The sequence below is a fragment of the Callithrix jacchus genome, chromosome 14 (assembly GCF_049354715.1).
Source record: "Callithrix jacchus isolate 240 chromosome 14, calJac240_pri, whole genome shotgun sequence".
NCBI classification, from domain to species: Eukaryota; Metazoa; Chordata; class Mammalia; order Primates; family Cebidae; genus Callithrix; species Callithrix jacchus.
The window spans coordinates 3426146-3440634 of NC_133515.1; positions in this window are offsets into that span (position 1 = coordinate 3426146).

Sequence of the window (14489 nt, forward strand, 5' to 3'; positions counted from 1 at the left end):
AACACAAAAAGAACGTATCTTGCAAACTGCTCTGCTGGGTGTTCGCTCAGCTAAGGGAGTTGAATCCGCCTTCAGAATCAGAGAGTGAGAAGCACGGTTCTTCCAGGAGCTGTGTTTCGTTATACCCGGGTGAATGGGTGCAAACGCGATATTGAGAAATATCTGCTTCTAAAACCAAAACGGAGCTACCTAACAGAACGGTCTTGAATGTGTGCATTCAACTTACGGAGTTAAACTAATGTGTGTTTGCAGGAGTTTCTAAACCCTTTCTGTGAAGAAGTGGAAAACGCATTTTCCCAGCCAAATGCAGGCATTCAAGAAATAGCTGGAAATCTCCGTCTAAAACACAAAAAGAACGTATCTTGCAAACTGCTCTGCTGGGTGTTCGCTCAGCTAAGGGAGTTGAATCCGCCTTCAGAATCAGAGAGTGAGAAGCACGGTTCTTCCAGGAGCTGTGTTTCGTCATACCCGGGTGAATGGGTGCAAACGCGATATTGAGAAATATCTGCTTCTAAAACCAAAACGGAGCTACCTCACAGAACGGTCTTCAATGTGTGCATTCAACTTACGGAGTTAAACTGATGTGTGTTTGCAGGAGTTTCTAAACCCTTTCTGTGAAGAAGTGGAAAACGCATTTTCCCAGCCAAATGCAGGCATTCAAGAAATAGTTGGAAATCTCCGTCTAAAACACAAAAAGAACGTATCTTGCAAACTGCTCTGCTGGGTGTTCGCTCAGCTAAGGGAGTTGAATCCGCCTTCAGAATCAGAGAGTGAGAAGCACGGTTCTTCCAGGAGCTGTGTTTCGTTATACCCGGGTGAATGGGTGCAAACGCGATATTGAGAAATATCTGCTTCTAAAACCAAAACGGAGCTACCTAACAGAACGGTCTTCAATGTGTGCATTCAACTTACGGAGTTAAACTGATGTGTGTTTGCAGGAGTTTCTAAACCCTTTCTGTGAAGAAGTGGAAAACGCATTTTCCCAGCCAAATGCAGGCATTCAAGAAATAGCTGGAAATCTCCGTCTAAAACACAAAAAGAACGTATCTTGCAAACTGCTCTGCTGGGTGTTCGCTCAGCTAAGGGAGTTGAATCCGCCTTCAGAATCAGAGAGTGGGAAGCACGGTTCTTCCAGGAGCTGTGTTTCGTCATACCCGGGTGAATGGGTGCAAACGCGATATTGAGAAATATCTGCTTCTAAAACCAAAACGGAGCTACCTAACAGAACGGTCTTCAATGTGTGCATTCGACTTACGGAGTTAAACTGATGTGTGTTTGCAGGAGTTTCTAAACCCTTTCTGTGAAGAAGTGGAAAACGCATTTTCCCAGCCAAATGCAGGCATTCAAGAAATAGCTGGAAATCTCCGTCTAAAACACAAAAAGAACGTATCTTGCAAACTGCTCTGCTGGGTGTTCGCTCAGCTAAGGGAGTTGAATCCGCCTTCAGAATCAGAGAGTGAGAGGCACGGTTCTTCCAGGAGCTGTGTTTCGTCATACCCGGGTGAATGGGTGCAAACGCGATATTGAGAAATATCTGCTTCTAAAACCAAAACGGAGCTACCTAACAGAACGGTCTTCAATGTGTGCATTCAACTTACGGAGTTAAACTGATGTGTGTTTGCAGGAGTTTCTAAACCCTTTCTGTGAAGAAGTGGAAAACGCATTTTCCCAGCCAAATGCAGGCATTCAAGAAATAGCTGGAAATCTCCGTCTAAAACACAAAAAGAACGTATCTTGCAAACTGCTCTGCTGGGTGTTCGCTCAGCTAAGGGAGTTGAATCCGCCTTCAGAATCAGAGAGTGAGAAGCACGGTTCTTCCAGGAGCTGTGTTTCCTTATACGCGGGAGAATGGGTGCAAACGCGATATTGAGAAATATCTGCTTCTAAAACCAAAACGGAGCTACCTCACAGAACGGTCTTCAATGTGTGCATTCAACTTACGGAGTTAAACTGATGTGTGTTTGCAGGAGTTTCTAAACCCTTTCTGTGAAGAAGTGGAAAACGCATTTTCCCAGCCAAATGCAGGCATTCAAGAAATAGCTGGAAATCTCCGTCTAAAACACAAAAAGAACGTATCTTGCAAACTGCTCTGCTGGGTGTTCGCTCAGCTAAGGGAGTTGAATCCGCCTTCAGAATCAGAGAGTGAGAAGCACGGTTCTTCCAGGAGCTGTGTTTCGTTATACCCGGGTGAATGGGTGCAAACGCGATATTGAGAAATATCTGCTTCTAAAACCAAAACGGAGCTACCTAACAGAACGGTCTTCAATGTGTGCATTCAACTTACGGAGTTAAACTGATGTGTGTTTGCAGGAGTTTCTAAACCCTTTCTGTGAAGAAGTGGAAAACGCATTTTCCCAGCCAAATGCAGGCATTCAAGAAATAGCTGGAAATCTCCGTCTAAAACACAAAAAGAACGTATCTTGCAAACTGCTCTGCTGGGTGTTCGCTCAGCTAAGGGAGTTGAATCCGCCTTCAGAATCAGAGAGTGGGAAGCACGGTTCTTCCAGGAGCTGTGTTTCGTCATACCCGGGTGAATGGGTGCAAACGCGATATTGAGAAATATCTGCTTCTAAAACCAAAACGGAGCTACCTAACAGAACGGTCTTCAATGTGTGCATTCAACTTACGGAGTTAAACTGATGTGTGTTTGCAGGAGTTTCTAAACCCTTTCTGTGAAGAAGTGGAAAACGCATTTTCCCAGCCAAATGCAGGCATTCAAGAAATAGCTGGAAATCTCCGTCTAAAACACAAAAAGAACGTATCTTGCAAACTGCTCTGCTGGGTGTTCGCTCAGCTAAGGGAGTTGAATCCGCCTTCAGAATCAGAGAGTGAGAAGCACGGTTCTTCCAGGAGCTGTGTTTCGTTATACCCGGGTGAATGGGTGCAAACGCGATATTGAGAAATATCTGCTTCTAAAACCAAAACGGAGCTACCTAACAGAACGGTCTTCAATGTGTGCATTCAACTTACGGAGTTAAACTGATGTGTGTTTGCAGGAGTTTCTAAACCCTTTCTGTGAAGAAGTGGAAAACGCATTTTCCCAGCCAAATGCAGGCATTCAAGAAATAGCTGGAAATCTCCGTCTAAAACACAAAAAGAACGTATCTTGCAAACTGCTCTGCTGGGTGTTCGCTCAGCTAAGGGAGTTGAATCCGCCTTCAGAATCAGAGAGTGAGAAGCACGGTTCTTCCAGGAGCTGTGTTTCGTTATACCCGGGTGAATGGGTGCAAACGCGATATTGAGAAATATCTGCTTCTAAAACCAAAACGGAGCTACCTAACAGAACGGTCTTGAATGTGTGCATTCAACTTACGGAGTTAAACTAATGTGTGTTTGCAGGAGTTTCTAAACCCTTTCTGTGAAGAAGTGGAAAACGCATTTTCCCAGCCAAATGCAGGCATTCAAGAAATAGCTGGAAATCTCCGTCTAAAACACAAAAAGAACGTATCTTGCAAACTGCTCTGCTGGGTGTTCGCTCAGCTAAGGGAGTTGAATCCGCCTTCAGAATCAGAGAGTGAGAAGCACGGTTCTTCCAGGAGCTGTGTTTCCTTATACGCGGGAGAATGGGTGCAAACGCGATATTGAGAAATATCTGCTTCTAAAACCAAAACGGAGCTACCTCACAGAACGGTCTTCAATGTGTGCATTCAACTTACGGAGTTAAACTGATGTGTGTTTGCAGGAGTTTCTAAACCCTTTCTGTGAAGAAGTGGAAAACGCATTTTCCCAGCCAAATGCAGGCATTCAAGAAATAGCTGGAAATCTCCGTCTAAAACACAAAAAGAACGTATCTTGCAAACTGCTCTGCTGGGTGTTCGCTCAGCTAAGGGAGTTGAATCCGCCTTCAGAATCAGAGAGTGAGAAGCACGGTTCTTCCAGGAGCTGTGTTTCGTTATACCCGGGTGAATGGGTGCAAACGCGATATTGAGAAATATCTGCTTCTAAAACCAAAACGGAGCTACCTAACAGAACGGTCTTCAATGTGTGCATTCAACTTACGGAGTTAAACTGATGTGTGTTTGCAGGAGTTTCTAAACCCTTTCTGTGAAGAAGTGGAAAACGCATTTTCCCAGCCAAATGCAGGCATTCAAGAAATAGCTGGAAATCTCCGTCTAAAACCCAAAAAGAACGTATCTTGCAAACTGCTCTGCTGGGTGTTCGCTCAGCTAAGGGAGTTGAATCCGCCTTCAGAATCAGAGAGTGGGAAGCACGGTTCTTCCAGGAGCTGTGTTTCGTCATACCCGGGTGAATGGGTGCAAACGCGATATTGAGAAATATCTGCTTCTAAAACCAAAACGGAGCTACCTAACAGAACGGTCTTCAATGTGTGCATTCAACTTACGGAGTTAAACTGATGTGTGTTTGCAGGAGTTTCTAAACCCTTTCTGTGAAGAAGTGGAAAACGCATTTTCCCAGCCAAATGCAGGCATTCAAGAAATAGCTGGAAATCTCCGTCTAAAACACAAAAAGAACGTATCTTGCAAACTGCTCTGCTGGGTGTTCGCTCAGCTAAGGGAGTTGAATCCGCCTTCAGAATCAGAGAGTGAGAAGCACGGTTCTTCCAGGAGCTGTGTTTCGTTATACCCGGGTGAATGGGTGCAAACGCGATATTGAGAAATATCTGCTTCTAAAACCAAAACGGAGCTACCTCACAGAACGGTCTTCAATGTGTGCATTCAACTTACGGAGTTAAACTGATGTGTGTTTGCAGGAGTTTCTAAACCCTTTCTGTGAAGAAGTGGAAAACGCATTTTCCCAGCCAAATGCAGGCATTCAAGAAATAGCTGGAAATCTCCGTCTAAAACACAAAAAGAACGTATCTTGCAAACTGCTCTGCTGGGTGTTCGCTCAGCTAAGGGAGTTGAATCCGCCTTCAGAATCAGAGAGTGAGAAGCACGGTTCTTCCAGGAGCTGTGTTTCGTTATACCCGGGTGAATGGGTGCAAACGCGATATTGAGAAATATCTGCTTCTAAAACCAAAACGGAGCTACCTAACAGAACGGTCTTCAATGTGTGCATTCAACTTACGGAGTTAAACTGATGTGTGTTTGCAGGAGTTTCTAAACCCTTTCTGTGAAGAAGTGGAAAACGCATTTTCCCAGCCAAATGCAGGCATTCAAGAAATAGCTGGAAATCTCCGTCTAAAACACAAAAAGAACGTATCTTGCAAACTGCTCTGCTGGGTGTTCGCTCAGCTAAGGGAGTTGAATCCGCCTTCAGAATCAGAGAGTGAGAAGCACGGTTCTTCCAGGAGCTGTGTTTCGTCATACCCGGGTGAATGGGTGCAAACGCGATATTGAGAAATATCTGCTTCTAAAACCAAAACGGAGCTACCTAACAGAACGGTCTTCAATGTGTGCATTCAACTTACGAAGTTAAACTGATGTGTGTTTGCAGGAGTTTCTAAACCCTTTCTGTGAAGAAGTGGAAAACGCATTTTCCCAGCCAAATGCAGGCATTCAAGAAATAGCTGGAAATCTCCGTCTAAAACACAAAAAGAACGTATCTTGCAAACTGCTCTGCTGGGTGTTCGCTCAGCTAAGGGAGTTGAATCCGCCTTCAGATTCAGAGAGTGAGAAGCACGGTTCTTCCAGGAGCTGTGTTTCGTTATACCCGGGTGAATGGGTGCAAACGCGATATTGAGAAATATCTGCTTCTAAAACCAAAACGGAGCTACCTAACAGAACGGTCTTCAATGTGTGCATTCAACTTACGGAGTTAAACTGATGTGTGTTTGCAGGAGTTTCTAAACCCTTTCTGTGAAGAAGTGGAAAACGCATTTTCCCAGCCAAATGCAGGCATTCAAGAAATAGCTGGAAATCTCCGTCTAAAACCCAAAAAGAACGTATCTTGCAAACTGCTCTGCTGGGTGTTCGCTCAGCTAAGGGAGTTGAATCCGCCTTCAGAATCAGAGAGTGGGAAGCACGGTTCTTCCAGGAGCTGTGTTTCGTCATACCCGGGTGAATGGGTGCAAACGCGATATTGAGAAATATCTGCTTCTAAAACCAAAACGGAGCTACCTAACAGAACGGTCTTCAATGTGTGCATTCAACTTACGGAGTTAAACTGATGGGTGTTTGCAGGAGTTTCTAAACCCTTTCTGTGAAGAAGTGGAAAACGCATTTTCCCAGCCAAATGCAGGCATTCAAGAAATAGCTGGAAATCTCCGTCTAAAACACAAAAAGAACGTATCTTGCAAACTGCTCTGCTGGGTGTTCGCTCAGCTAAGGGAGTTGAATCCGCCTTCAGAATCAGAGAGTGAGAAGCACGGTTCTTCCAGGAGCTGTGTTTCGTTATACCCGGGTGAATGGGTGCAAACGCGATATTGAGAAATATCTGCTTCTAAAACCAAAACGGAGCTACCTAACAGAACGGTCTTCAATGTGTGCATTCAACTTACGGAGTTAAACTGATGTGTGTTTGCAGGAGTTTCTAAACCCTTTCTGTGAAGAAGTGGAAAACGCATTTTCCCAGCCAAATGCAGGCATTCAAGAAATAGCTGGAAATCTCCGTCTAAAACACAAAAAGAACGTATCTTGCAAACTGCTCTGCTGGGTGTTCGCTCAGCTAAGGGAGTTGAATCCGCCTTCAGAATCAGAGAGTGAGAAGCACGGTTCTTCCAGGAGCTGTGTTTCGTTATACCCGGGTGAATGGGTGCAAACGCGATATTGAGAAATATCTGCTTCTAAAACCAAAACGGAGCTACCTAACAGAACGGTCTTGAATGTGTGCATTCAACTTACGGAGTTAAACTAATGTGTGTTTGCAGGAGTTTCTAAACCCTTTCTGTGAAGAAGTGGAAAACGCATTTTCCCAGCCAAATGCAGGCATTCAAGAAATAGCTGGAAATCTCCGTCTAAAACACAAAAAGAACGTATCTTGCAAACTGCTCTGCTGGGTGTTCGCTCAGCTAAGGGAGTTGAATCCGCCTTCAGAATCAGAGAGTGAGAAGCACGGTTCTTCCAGGAGCTGTGTTTCCTTATACGCGGGAGAATGGGTGCAAACGCGATATTGAGAAATATCTGCTTCTAAAACCAAAACGGAGCTACCTCACAGAACGGTCTTCAATGTGTGCATTCAACTTACGGAGTTAAACTGATGTGTGTTTGCAGGAGTTTCTAAACCCTTTCTGTGAAGAAGTGGAAAACGCATTTTCCCAGCCAAATGCAGGCATTCAAGAAATAGCTGGAAATCTCCGTCTAAAACACAAAAAGAACGTATCTTGCAAACTGCTCTGCTGGGTGTTCGCTCAGCTAAGGGAGTTGAATCCGCCTTCAGAATCAGAGAGTGAGAAGCACGGTTCTTCCAGGAGCTGTGTTTCGTTATACCCGGGTGAATGGGTGCAAACGCGATATTGAGAAATATCTGCTTCTAAAACCAAAACGGAGCTACCTAACAGAACGGTCTTCAATGTGTGCATTCAACTTACGGAGTTAAACTGATGTGTGTTTGCAGGAGTTTCTAAACCCTTTCTGTGAAGAAGTGGAAAACGCATTTTCCCAGCCAAATGCAGGCATTCAAGAAATAGCTGGAAATCTCCGTCTAAAACCCAAAAAGAACGTATCTTGCAAACTGCTCTGCTGGGTGTTCGCTCAGCTAAGGGAGTTGAATCCGCCTTCAGAATCAGAGAGTGGGAAGCACGGTTCTTCCAGGAGCTGTGTTTCGTCATACCCGGGTGAATGGGTGCAAACGCGATATTGAGAAATATCTGCTTCTAAAACCAAAACGGAGCTACCTAACAGAACGGTCTTCAATGTGTGCATTCAACTTACGGAGTTAAACTGATGTGTGTTTGCAGGAGTTTCTAAACCCTTTCTGTGAAGAAGTGGAAAACGCATTTTCCCAGCCAAATGCAGGCATTCAAGAAATAGCTGGAAATCTCCGTCTAAAACACAAAAAGAACGTATCTTGCAAACTGCTCTGCTGGGTGTTCGCTCAGCTAAGGGAGTTGAATCCGCCTTCAGAATCAGAGAGTGAGAAGCACGGTTCTTCCAGGAGCTGTGTTTCGTTATACCCGGGTGAATGGGTGCAAACGCGATATTGAGAAATATCTGCTTCTAAAACCAAAACGGAGCTACCTAACAGAACGGTCTTCAATGTGTGCATTCAACTTACGGAGTTAAACTGATGTGTGTTTGCAGGAGTTTCTAAACCCTTTCTGTGAAGAAGTGGAAAACGCATTTTCCCAGCCAAATGCAGGCATTCAAGAAATAGCTGGAAATCTCCGTCTAAAACCCAAAAAGAACGTATCTTGCAAACTGCTCTGCTGGGTGTTCGCTCAGCTAAGGGAGTTGAATCCGCCTTCAGAATCAGAGAGTGGGAAGCACGGTTCTTCCAGGAGCTGTGTTTCGTCATACCCGGGTGAATGGGTGCAAACGCGATATTGAGAAATATCTGCTTCTAAAACCAAAACGGAGCTACCTAACAGAACGGTCTTCAATGTGTGCATTCAACTTACGGAGCTAAACTGATGGGTGTTTGCAGGAGTTTCTAAACCCTTTCTGTGAAGAAGTGGAAAACGCATTTTCCCAGCCAAATGCAGGCATTCAAGAAATAGCTGGAAATCTCCGTCTAAAACACAAAAAGAACGTATCTTGCAAACTGCTCTGCTGGGTGTTCGCTCAGCTAAGGGAGTTGAATCCGCCTTCAGAATCAGAGAGTGAGAAGCACGGTTCTTCCAGGAGCTGTGTTTCATTATACCCGGGTGAATGGGTGCAAACGCGATATTGAGAAATATCTGCTTCTAAAACCAAAACGGAGCTACCTAACAGAACGGTCTTCAATGTGTGCATTCAACTTACGGAGTTAAACTGATGTGTGTTTGCAGGAGTTTCTAAACCCTTTCTGTGAAGAAGTGGAAAACGCATTTTCCCAGCCAAATGCAGGCATTCAAGAAATAGCTGGAAATCTCCGTCTAAAACACAAAAAGAACGTATCTTGCAAACTGCTCTGCTGGGTGTTCGCTCAGCTAAGGGAGTTGAATCCGCCTTCAGAATCAGAGAGTGAGAAGCACGGTTCTTCCAGGAGCTGTGTTTCGTTATACCCGGGTGAATGGGTGCAAACGCGATATTGAGAAATATCTGCTTCTAAAACCAAAACGGAGCTACCTAACAGAACGGTCTTGAATGTGTGCATTCAACTTACGGAGTTAAACTAATGTGTGTTTGCAGGAGTTTCTAAACCCTTTCTGTGAAGAAGTGGAAAACGCATTTTCCCAGCCAAATGCAGGCATTCAAGAAATAGCTGGAAATCTCCGTCTAAAACACAAAAAGAACGTATCTTGCAAACTGCTCTGCTGGGTGTTCGCTCAGCTAAGGGAGTTGAATCCGCCTTCAGAATCAGAGAGTGAGAAGCACGGTTCTTCCAGGAGCTGTGTTTCCTTATACGCGGGAGAATGGGTGCAAACGCGATATTGAGAAATATCTGCTTCTAAAACCAAAACGGAGCTACCTCACAGAACGGTCTTCAATGTGTGCATTCAACTTACGGAGTTAAACTGATGTGTGTTTGCAGGAGTTTCTAAACCCTTTCTGTGAAGAAGTGGAAAACGCATTTTCCCAGCCAAATGCAGGCATTCAAGAAATAGCTGGAAATCTCCGTCTAAAACACAAAAAGAACGTATCTTGCAAACTGCTCTGCTGGGTGTTCGCTCAGCTAAGGGAGTTGAATCCGCCTTCAGAATCAGAGAGTGAGAAGCACGGTTCTTCCAGGAGCTGTGTTTCGTTATACCCGGGTGAATGGGTGCAAACGCGATATTGAGAAATATCTGCTTCTAAAACCAAAACGGAGCTACCTAACAGAACGGTCTTCAATGTGTGCATTCAACTTACGGAGTTAAACTGATGTGTGTTTGCAGGAGTTTCTAAACCCTTTCTGTGAAGAAGTGGAAAACGCATTTTCCCAGCCAAATGCAGGCATTCAAGAAATAGCTGGAAATCTCCGTCTAAAACCCAAAAAGAACGTATCTTGCAAACTGCTCTGCTGGGTGTTCGCTCAGCTAAGGGAGTTGAATCCGCCTTCAGAATCAGAGAGTGGGAAGCACGGTTCTTCCAGGAGCTGTGTTTCGTCATACCCGGGTGAATGGGTGCAAACGCGATATTGAGAAATATCTGCTTCTAAAACCAAAACGGAGCTACCTAACAGAACGGTCTTCAATGTGTGCATTCAACTTACGGAGTTAAACTGATGTGTGTTTGCAGGAGTTTCTAAACCCTTTCTGTGAAGAAGTGGAAAACGCATTTTCCCAGCCAAATGCAGGCATTCAAGAAATAGCTGGAAATCTCCGTCTAAAACACAAAAAGAACGTATCTTGCAAACTGCTCTGCTGGGTGTTCGCTCAGCTAAGGGAGTTGAATCCGCCTTCAGAATCAGAGAGTGAGAAGCACGGTTCTTCCAGGAGCTGTGTTTCGTTATACCCGGGTGAATGGGTGCAAACGCGATATTGAGAAATATCTGCTTCTAAAACCAAAACGGAGCTACCTCACAGAACGGTCTTCAATGTGTGCATTCAACTTACGGACTTAAACTGATGTGTGTTTGCAGGAGTTTCTAAACCCTTTCTGTGAAGAAGTGGAAAACGCATTTTCCCAGCCAAATGCAGGCATTCAAGAAATAGCTGGAAATCTCCGTCTAAAACACAAAAAGAACGTATCTTGCAAACTGCTCTGCTGGGTGTTCGCTCAGCTAAGGGAGTTGAATCCGCCTTCAGAATCAGAGAGTGAGAAGCACGGTTCTTCCAGGAGCTGTGTTTCGTTATACCCGGGTGAATGGGTGCAAACGCGATATTGAGAAATATCTGCTTCTAAAACCAAAACGGAGCTACCTAACAGAACGGTCTTGAATGTGTGCATTCAACTTACGGAGTTAAACTAATGTGTGTTTGCAGGAGTTTCTAAACCCTTTCTGTGAAGAAGTGGAAAACGCATTTTCCCAGCCAAATGCAGGCATTCAAGAAATAGCTGGAAATCTCCGTCTAAAACACAAAAAGAACGTATCTTGCAAACTGCTCTGCTGGGTGTTCGCTCAGCTAAGGGAGTTGAATCCGCCTTCAGAATCAGAGAGTGAGAAGCACGGTTCTTCCAGGAGCTGTGTTTCGTCATACCCGGGTGAATGGGTGCAAACGCGATATTGAGAAATATCTGCTTCTAAAACCAAAACGGAGCTACCTCACAGAACGGTCTTCAATGTGTGCATTCAACTTACGGAGTTAAACTGATGTGTGTTTGCAGGAGTTTCTAAACCCTTTCTGTGAAGAAGTGGAAAACGCATTTTCCCAGCCAAATGCAGGCATTCAAGAAATAGCTGGAAATCTCCGTCTAAAACACAAAAAGAACGTATCTTGCAAACTGCTCTGCTGGGTGTTCGCTCAGCTAAGGGAGTTGAATCCGCCTTCAGAATCAGAGAGTGAGAAGCACGGTTCTTCCAGGAGCTGTGTTTCGTTATACCCGGGTGAATGGGTGCAAACGCGATATTGAGAAATATCTGCTTCTAAAACCAAAACGGAGCTACCTAACAGAACGGTCTTCAATGTGTGCATTCAACTTACGTTGTTAAACTGATGTGTGTTTGCAGGAGTTTCTAAACCCTTTCTGTGAAGAAGTGGAAAACGCATTTTCCCAGCCAAATGCAGGCATTCAAGAAATAGCTGGAAATCTCCGTCTAAAACCCAAAAAGAACGTATCTTGCAAACTGCTCTGCTGGGTGTTCGCTCAGCTAAGGGAGTTGAATCCGCCTTCAGAATCAGAGAGTGGGAAGCACGGTTCTTCCAGGAGCTGTGTTTCGTCATACCCGGGTGAATGGGTGCAAACGCGATATTGAGAAATATCTGCTTCTAAAACCAAAACGGAGCTACCTAACAGAACGGTCTTCAATGTGTGCATTCGACTTACGGAGTTAAACTGATGTGTGTTTGCAGGAGTTTCTAAACCCTTTCTGTGAAGAAGTGGAAAACGCATTTTCCCAGCCAAATGCAGGCATTCAAGAAATAGCTGGAAATCTCCGTCTAAAACACAAAAAGAACGTATCTTGCAAACTGCTCTGCTGGGTGTTCGCTCAGCTAAGGGAGTTGAATCCGCCTTCAGAATCAGAGAGTGAGAAGCACGGTTCTTCCAGGAGCTGTGTTTCGTTATACCCGGGTGAATGGGTGCAAACGCGATATTGAGAAATATCTGCTTCTAAAACCAAAACGGAGCTACCTAACAGAACGGTCTTCAATGTGTGCATTCAACTTACGGAGTTAAACTGATGTGTGTTTGCAGGAGTTTCTAAACCCTTTCTGTGAAGAAGTGGAAAACGCATTTTCCCAGCCAAATGCAGGCATTCAAGAAATAGCTGGAAATCTCCGTCTAAAACCCAAAAAGAACGTATCTTGCAAACTGCTCTGCTGGGTGTTCGCTCAGCTAAGGGAGTTGAATCCGCCTTCAGAATCAGAGAGTGAGAAGCACGGTTCTTCCAGGAGCTGTGTTTCCTTATACGCGGGAGAATGGGTGCAAACGCGATATTGAGAAATATCTGCTTCTAAAACCAAAACGGAGCTACCTCACAGAACGGTCTTCAATGTGTGCATTCAACTTACGGAGTTAAACTGATGTGTGTTTGCAGGAGTTTCTAAACCCTTTCTGTGAAGAAGTGGAAAACGCATTTTCCCAGCCAAATGCAGGCATTCAAGAAATAGCTGGAAATCTCCGTCTAAAACACAAAAAGAACGTATCTTGCAAACTGCTCTGCTGGGTGTTCGCTCAGCTAAGGGAGTTGAATCCGCCTTCAGAATCAGAGAGTGAGAAGCACGGTTCTTCCAGGAGCTGTGTTTCGTTATACCCGGGTGAATGGGTGCAAACGCGATATTGAGAAATATCTGCTTCTAAAACCAAAACGGAGCTACCTAACAGAACGGTCTTCAATGTGTGCATTCAACTTACGGAGTTAAACTGATGTGTGTTTGCAGGAGTTTCTAAACCCTTTCTGTGAAGAAGTGGAAAACGCATTTTCCCAGCCAAATGCAGGCATTCAAGAAATAGCTGGAAATCTCCGTCTAAAACACAAAAAGAACGTATCTTGCAAACTGCTCTGCTGGGTGTTCGCTCAGCTAAGGGAGTTGAATCCGCCTTCAGAATCAGAGAGTGGGAAGCACGGTTCTTCCAGGAGCTGTGTTTCGTCATACCCGGGTGAATGGGTGCAAACGCGATATTGAGAAATATCTGCTTCTAAAACCAAAACGGAGCTACCTAACAGAACGGTCTTCAATGTGTGCATTCAACTTACGGAGTTAAACTGATGTGTGTTTGCAGGAGTTTCTAAACCCTTTCTGTGAAGAAGTGGAAAACGCATTTTCCCAGCCAAATGCAGGCATTCAAGAAATAGCTGGAAATCTCCGTCTAAAACACAAAAAGAACGTATCTTGCAAACTGCTCTGCTGGGTGTTCGCTCAGCTAAGGGAGTTGAATCCGCCTTCAGAATCAGAGAGTGAGAAGCACGGTTCTTCCAGGAGCTGTGTTTCGTTATACCCGGGTGAATGGGTGCAAACGCGATATTGAGAAATATCTGCTTCTAAAACCAAAACGGAGCTACCTAACAGAACGGTCTTCAATGTGTGCATTCAACTTACGGAGTTAAACTGATGTGTGTTTGCAGGAGTTTCTAAACCCTTTCTGTGAAGAAGTGGAAAACGCATTTTCCCAGCCAAATGCAGGCATTCAAGAAATAGCTGGAAATCTCCGTCTAAAACACAAAAAGAACGTATCTTGCAAACTGCTCTGCTGGGTGTTCGCTCAGCTAAGGGAGTTGAATCCGCCTTCAGAATCAGAGAGTGAGAAGCACGGTTCTTCCAGGAGCTGTGTTTCGTTATACCCGGGTGAATGGGTGCAAACGCGATATTGAGAAATATCTGCTTCTAAAACCAAAACGGAGCTACCTAACAGAACGGTCTTGAATGTGTGCATTCAACTTACGGAGTTAAACTAATGTGTGTTTGCAGGAGTTTCTAAACCCTTTCTGTGAAGAAGTGGAAAACGCATTTTCCCAGCCAAATGCAGGCATTCAAGAAATAGCTGGAAATCTCCGTCTAAAACACAAAAAGAACGTATCTTGCAAACTGCTCTGCTGGGTGTTCGCTCAGCTAAGGGAGTTGAATCCGCCTTCAGAATCAGAGAGTGAGAAGCACGGTTCTTCCAGGAGCTGTGTTTCCTTATACGCGGGAGAATGGGTGCAAACGCGATATTGAGAAATATCTGCTTCTAAAACCAAAACGGAGCTACCTCACAGAACGGTCTTCAATGTGTGCATTCAACTTACGGAGTTAAACTGATGTGTGTTTGCAGGAGTTTCTAAACCCTTTCTGTGAAGAAGTGGAAAACGCATTTTCCCAGCCAAATGCAGGCATTCAAGAAATAGCTGGAAATCTCCGTCTAAAACACAAAAAGAACGTATCTTGCAAACTGCTCTGCTGGGTGTTCGCTCAGCTAAGGGAGTTGAATCCGCCTTCAGAATCAGAG